General features: G+C 55.5%; 1 non-coding gene across 1 annotated transcript; it reads right to left on the bottom strand.

Moving 5' to 3' along the window:
- Positions 1-4,506: 4,506 nt before the first annotated feature.
- Positions 4,507-4,666, bottom strand: LOC126994708 (5.8S ribosomal RNA). The gene has a single exon (XR_007749504.1). It is a non-coding gene; the product is annotated as a 5.8S ribosomal RNA (ribosomal RNA).
- Between the last annotated feature and the right edge of the window lie 2,638 nt (positions 4,667-7,304).

Below are 7,304 nucleotides of genomic sequence, written 5' to 3'. Positions count from 1 at the left end.
AGGCAGCAGCTAATGCTCCCCTGCCTGGCCACTCACAGCAGCGGAGCCTGGACCCAACCCAGAAAAGCCCGGGTATTTGCGACAGCTTCGCGCCCAAGTCTGCACCATCGTGTTAACCACGTAGGCTTTCTCGCAGACCCAGCACTGCCGCAAGAAACTTTTTACGGATCCAGATTACAAACCAGGAAGGCCGACACTCTTAGGTGCGTTTTAGGGTGCGTCCGCGGCTTTCATACTTTGTAGCTACCATAAGTTAACCTCGACGGCTACGAGCACCACGGACTATACCACCCGGGTCTAATCAGGAGACGGGCCAGAGCCCTCCGGGGAGAGACTCGTATACCCATCTCAACCCGAACGCCCGGGCAGGCACCCCAGGGTGCTACCCTATACGCCCGGCGTGAGCCCGCAAGCCCATAGTTACTCCCGCCGTTTACCCGCGCTTGGTTGAATCTCTTCACTTTGACATTCAGAGCACTGGGCAGAAATCACATTGCGTCAACATCTATCTCTGACCATCGCAATGCTTTGTTTTAATTAGACAGTCGGATTCCCCTGGTCCGTGCCAGTTCTGAGTTGATCGCTGGGCGCCAGCCGAAGTGGGTTTGGAGCGAGGGACGACTGCTGCTGCTACCTAACCGGCCGAAAGCCGGCGATAGAGAGAGCCGGAGCCCCCGCGCCCACGCAGCCTAGCGCGTTCCACGGAAGGGCCGGAGACACGCCGGTCCGAGCTCTCGGCACGAGTGGCGAGAGGGCTAGAGCCGCCACCACGAAATGCGAGCCGCCGCACACCGGGCCGTTGGCCCCACCTCGCATGAGCGTGTCCCGCCTGCGAGACCTGCGCTGCGCGAACCCTGCGGTGATTCCCCAACGCGCGCTGCCCCGCCGCGCCGGCTTTAGCGCGGACGGCGGAGTGGGACCGGGAGCGACCGGAGGACGCCGCGCCGGGGCTTTTGAGGGCCCAAACGACGCGGTGATCGTCCGCCGGCCGCCTTTGCGAACCCGGACCACAAGCACCGCCGCACCGGCGAGCTGATAGAACAAGGACAGCGCGACGCGAGGCCGCCGCCGCCACCGGGGAAGGCGAGACACAGCGGATGGGCGGACACCGGCGACGTCGGCGCCGCAGGGTAGACGGCATCACCCATCACCGCGCGCAGCTCAGAGCCTCTGAGCCCAGTCCAGCGCCCGAACCCAGGCCCGCTTCCCGCACAGGCCCGACTGGCCAGATCCTCAGAGCCAATCCTTATCCCGAAGTTACGGATCTAATTTGCCGACTTCCCTTACCTACATTAGTCTATCGACCAGAGGCTTCGTACCTTGGAGACCGGCTGCGTATATGGGTACGAACATGCACGAAACTGGGGTGCATCGCGGAGGCCGCGTGCGTACGTGCGCCGCGCCGTGACGCCGCAGAACGACGCCCGGCAGCGGGCAGCAGCAGCAGACCCCCCCGCTTCGCCCCATGCAGTTACCTGCCTCGCATGTTTCACGGACCGGCAGTGGTACTCGTGACGCCGCAAGAACAGCGGCGCTCTACGGCAGACCGTGTTACCAACACCCTTTCGCTCTGCGAGTGGCTTCTAGGGTCACGGCGCCTTAAACAGAAAAGAAAACTCTTCCCCGGACCACCGCCGATGGACGCGAGTTGGTTCCCGTTACCGGGTTCCTGCACCAAGGGCCGGCCCAAGAAGGAACCTAGCCCCGGTTGGCATCCAGGCCTGGTTACGGAATAAGTACCGTATTCCCTTTCGCCACGAATTCCCATCGGCAACTGAGAAGAATCTCTCACGGATGAGCCGCCACGGCAGTGACGACAACTCGCTTGGCCGTTGCCTCTAGCGTGGGATAAGGCTTTAGCCTTGGGCTTAGGAGCGACTAACCCATGTCCAACTGATGTTCACATGGAACCCTTCTCCACATCGGCCTTCAAGGGAAGTCTCTCGCGACTATTTGCTACTACCACCAAGATCTGCACCAGGGGCGGCTCCAGCCGGCTCGCGCGGGATCCCTTCAGCGTTCACCCCTGCTACCCTCCCACTGCCGGGGCTTGAGACCTGGGAACCCCCCGGTGAAGAGGGGAGCTTGGCCTTTAGTGCCACCGGCGGTCGAGTATCGGGAGAATGCTTGAGCGCCATACCATTTTAAGGGCTAGTTGCTTCGGCAGGTGAGTTGTTACACACTCCTTAGCGGATTCCAACTTCCATGGCCACCGTCCTGCTGTCTATAGCAACCAACGCCTTTCGATGGGGTCTAGATGAGCATTCGTTTAGGCCCCTTAACTCGACGTTTGGTTCATCCCACAGCGCCAGTTCTGCTTACCAAAATTGGCCCACTAGATACTCGGATTAGTCGCCGAAGCTTCAGCGTTCAAGCAAGCTCGGCATCTCACCCATTTAAAGTTTGAGAATAGGTTGAGGACGTTTCGTCCCCAAGACCTCTAATCATTCGCTTTACCGGATGAAACTCCTCCGTTTCCGCGAGTACCAGCTATCCTGAGGGAAACTTCGGAGGGAACCAGCTACTAGATGGTTCGATTAGTCTTTCGCCCCTATACCCAGCTCTGACAATCGATTTGCACGTCAGAATTGCTACGGACCTCCACCAGAGTTTCCTCTGGCTTCATCCTGGCCAGGCATAGTTCACCATCTTTCGGGTCCCAACATGTCTGCTCATGGTACTTGCCGACAGCACGCGTGCTAGGCCACTCCGGACAGAGCAGGATCGGAAGGCAAAACCGCGCGGGACGAACCCGGATGAGAGCCGAAACCCCCACCCGAAGCCCGCCTGACGCGCGGCGCGCCAACCGAGAGCCCAAGCAACGCCGGCGAGGCCAACAACAGATTTGCACGACGGCGTCGAATGGCAAGTCCCGGGCCTGCGCCCCCCTGCGTACAAGCGCCTCCCGCGAAGGAGACGGACCACCGTGCGCACCGAGCACCCGCGAGGCCGGAGGTAAGCGACGGGGGAAAGGGACTCACCCCGCGCACCCCCCTCGACCCCGCTTTGGGATGGGAAACTCGGCGGCAGCGGCCGGTCGGGGATCGGCCCCGGAGGACGCCGACCGAGGCCCGAAGACCCCGGGACGCCCCCCTTTCACTTTCATTACGCCTCTGGGGTTAGTGCGCCCAATGACTCGCACACATGTTAGACTCCTTGGTCCGTGTTTCAAGACGGGTCGGGTGGGTAAACGAACTGTTGCACGCCGCGAGAGGGTTTGCCCCTCTGCTACACGACCGTCGCAGGGCAGCCAGGACACCAGAGGTTTCCCCCTTCGACCGCGTAAACGCAGACGTCGGGGTACCAATCCGCCTGGGCCTTCGACGTCCCCAGCAACGGGTCGCGGCGACCTACATCACGAGGGGAAATACGCCCGCCGGCGCCGGCTCGGACGTGGGCACGCCCAAGGGTTCCTGGGTCGCATAAGCGAATCCCGCCGCCCAGCCAGCTTTGGCCGACGAGCTGAATCCCCTCGGTTCGACCTTCGAGGTCACACCCGTTTGGATCATAACGGTATCAATTACTCTTGAACACTCTCTTCAAAGTTCTTTCAACTTTCACTCAAGGTACTTGTTCGCTATCGGTATCGTGTTCATATTTAGCATTAGATGGATTTTAACACCTTCTTAGTGCTGCATTCTCAAGCAACCTGACTCTACAGAGAGGCCCTTTCCGACAATCTTCGCGTACCTCGCGGGCTCCGCCACACGGGCCTGTCACACTCTATGGGTAGGGTCCGCAGTCAAGCAGAACTTATGCGGAGAGAGACTTCGCTCCGGACCCTCCGAACGTAACACCCTGGCGCCGGGTCACGACGCCAGGTTATGCGCTGGGCTTTTCCCGGTTCAGTCGCCCTTACTAAGGGAATCCCTGTTGGTTTCTTTTCCTCCGCTTATTAATATGCTTAAATTTGGCGGGTACTCTACCCTAACACGAGGTCGACAATGGAGCAGCAGCAAGAAGAAGATACTTGGTGCTGGCGGGAGGAGAGGAGTTGCCTCGCTCTCCAGCTCGTCGGTCCCTTCCTTTAAATAATGGCTGCCAGTCGGCGGTGGTGGTGCACACAGACGACGACACGCGGGACGTGTTGTTGTTGTTGTTTGCGTCTGCTCGCAGCAAGGAGAGGTAGGGTGATCCGGGTTAGTCGAGTAAATAACCGGCCCGGTCGCCTTCTCCTGCCTATCACGCGAAGCAGAGCCACCTTAGCCCGTCCGACTCATAGCGGCACAGGTTGGGGTTCCGAAACGAGACAGGACACGGAAAGCGACGACAACAGCAGACGAGGCGGCGGAGTAGGAGGCAGCCCAGAGAGACCATCTCCTTCTCCTCCTCCTCCCCGCTGCTGTGTCCATAAGCTCCGTGTCACCGACGTACGCGTCCGTCAGAGACGTGACGCGGCCGGTAACCATTCATGGCCTTAAGGGAACGCCAGCTAGTAGCAACAGGCGAAACTCCCCAATGCGGTCGATGTCATTGCTGACAAAGCCGATGCATTCAATGTATAAACGAACCACGTGTAGGAGTGACGGCAGCACATGAGAGTGCCGCCGCCGCAATGTGCGTTCGACTTGTCGATGTATCTGGTATTCTTGCGATTCACATACCGACACGCAGCTTGCTGCGGTCTTCATCGACCCACGAGCCGAGTGATCCACCGTTAAGAGTTGTATTTTTGTTTTACGTCGGACGCTGCCGACTCTCATCAGACTTCCGCCGTCTCTGCCTCGGGAGACGATGTGGGAAGACGTAGTGTCTAGGGTTTGACTGTGTGCTTATTCCACCCGGGGAAGGGTTGGTTTAAGAAGAGTAGTCGCCGGCTGGCGCGTCGGAAGCTCTGCCCGCCTCACGCCAGCGACGCGTGGTTGGTCCTCGCGAGGCGAAGGAAGATAGTGGGCTTCCAGACCGGGACAGTCTGAGTCCCGGCCACCCAGCGTGTTTGGTTTTGGTCTTTGCCAGCGTCGGGCAAACACGTTAATGATCCTTCCGCAGGTTCACCTACGGAAACCTTGTTACGACTGTTACTTCCTCTAAATGATCAAGTATTGACATCTTTCCGTCAGCTCGAGGCGCCGAAAGCCCAGCGGCGGAACCGCGTGGGCCCGGCATCCAAGAGCGCCAGTCCGAAGGCCTCACTAAATCATTCAATCGGTAGTAGCGACGGGCGGTGTGTACAAAGGGCAGGGACGTAATCAACGCAAGCTCATGACTTGCGCTTACTGGGAATTCAGCGTTCATGGGAGACAAGTGCAAACCCGACTCCCTATCATGAAAGGATTTCCACGGGTTACAGGCTCCTCTCGGAGGGGGAGGACACGTTGATCCCTTCAGTGTAGCGCGCGTGCGGCCCAGAACATCTAAGGGCATCACAGACCTGTTATTGCTCAATCTCGTGCGGCTAAAGTTGCCGCTTATCCCTCTAAGAAGAAGCTGCGAACTGACACCAATTGCTGGAGATCCGTCGACCAGTTCGTAGGCCAGAGTCTCGTTCGTTATCGGAATTAACCAGACAAATCGCTCCACCAACTAAGAACGGCCATGCACCACCACCCACCGAATCGAGAAAGAGCTCTCAATCTGTCAATCCTTCCGGTGTCTGGGCCTGGTGAGGTTCCCCGTGTTGAGTCAATTGCCGCAGGCTCCACTCCTGGTGGTGCCCTTCCGTCAATTCCTTTAAGTTTCAGCTTTGAAACCATATTTCCCCGGAACCCAAAGACTTTGGTTTCGAAGCTGCCCGCCGGGTCATGGGAATAACGCCGGCGGATCGCTGGTCAGCATCGTTTATGGTTAGAACTAGGGCGGTATCTGATCGCCTTCGAACCTCTAACTTTCGTTCTTGATTAATGAAAACATCCTTGGCAAATGTTGCAGTAGTTCGTCTTGCGACGGTCCAAGAATTTCACCTCTAGCGTCGCAATACGAATGCCCCTGCCTGTTCCTATTAGTCATTACCTCGTGTTCAGAAAACAGACAAAATAGAACCGAGGTCCTATTCCCTTATTCCATGCTTAGGCATTCAGGCCGTAAGTGTAGCCTGCTTTGAGCACTCTAATTTTGTCAAAGTAAACTCTGCCGGCCACGCGGGACACTTCGATGAAGAGCACCTGCAGAGCCAGCGGCCTGTTGTGGCTTATCGGAGCGTTACAGTATGCACCGCTCGGTGAACCGTCATTCCAGAACAGAAATCCAACTACGACCATTGTAACCGCAACAACTTTAATATACGCTATTGAGCTGGAATTACCGCGGCTGCTGGCACCAGACTTGCCCTCCAATAGATCCTCGTTAAAGGATTTAAAGTGTTTATTCCGATTGCGAGGCCTCGGATGAGTCTCGCATCGTTATTTTTCGTCACTACCTCCCCGTGCCGGGAGTGGGTAATTTGCGTGCCTGCTGCCTTCCTTAGATGTGGTAGCCGTTTCTCAGGCTCCTCTCCGAATCGAACCCTGATTCCCTGTTACCTGTTATAGCCATTGTAGGCGCATAACCTACAATCGAAAGCTGATAAGGCAGACACTTGAAAGAGGCGGCGCAGGTGCGGAGACCGTGCGCTCAGCGACAAGTTATTCAGATTCAAGACGGTTGGGTGACGGACCGAGGCCCGACCGGTTTTGAACTATTAAAAGCGCTCTTCCTTGCGGTCAGAGACGTGGTGCATGTATTAGCTCTAGAATTACCACAGTTATCCAAGTAAGTGTGGGTACAGATCCAATGAATCATAGCTGATTTAATGAGCTATTCGCGGTTTCGCCTTAAATCGGCTTGTACTTAGACATGCACTTTTGAGATGTATTGCTATTTTGTTTTTCTGTTATTTTCTGTTGTTTTTCTGTTGTTTTCGGTTGTTTTCTTTTGTTTTGTGTTGTTTTTCTTTTGCTTTCTGTTGTTTTTCTGTTGTTTTCCGTTATTTTTCTGTTGTTTTTCTGTTGTTTTCTAATCTTTTCTGTTGTTTTTCTGTTGTTTTCCGTTATTTTTCTGTTGTTTTCCGTTATTTTTCTGTTGTTTTCTAATGTTTTCTGTTGTTTTTCTGTTGTTTTCTGTTTTTTCTTTTGTTTTTCTGTTGTTTCCTGTTGTTTTTTTTTGGTTCCTGTTGTTTTTCTGTTGTTTCCTGTTTCTTGTTGTTTTTCTGTTGTTTCCCGTTGTTTTCTGTTGTTCTCTGTTGTTTCCTGTTGTTTCCTGTTGTTTTCTGTTCTATTCTGTTGTATTCTGTTGTATTTTAATGTATTCTGTTCTATTCCGTTGTTTTTCTGTTGTTTCCTGTTGTTTCTTGTTGTTTTTCTGTTTCCCGTTTTTTCTGTTGTTTTCTG

This window comes from Eriocheir sinensis, unplaced genomic scaffold, assembly GCF_024679095.1.
Source record: "Eriocheir sinensis breed Jianghai 21 unplaced genomic scaffold, ASM2467909v1 Scaffold851, whole genome shotgun sequence".
Classification (NCBI taxonomy): Eukaryota; Metazoa; Arthropoda; class Malacostraca; order Decapoda; family Varunidae; genus Eriocheir; species Eriocheir sinensis.
The sequence above is the reverse complement of the archived record's forward strand: the minus strand, read 5'-3'. Positions and strand labels throughout refer to the sequence as shown.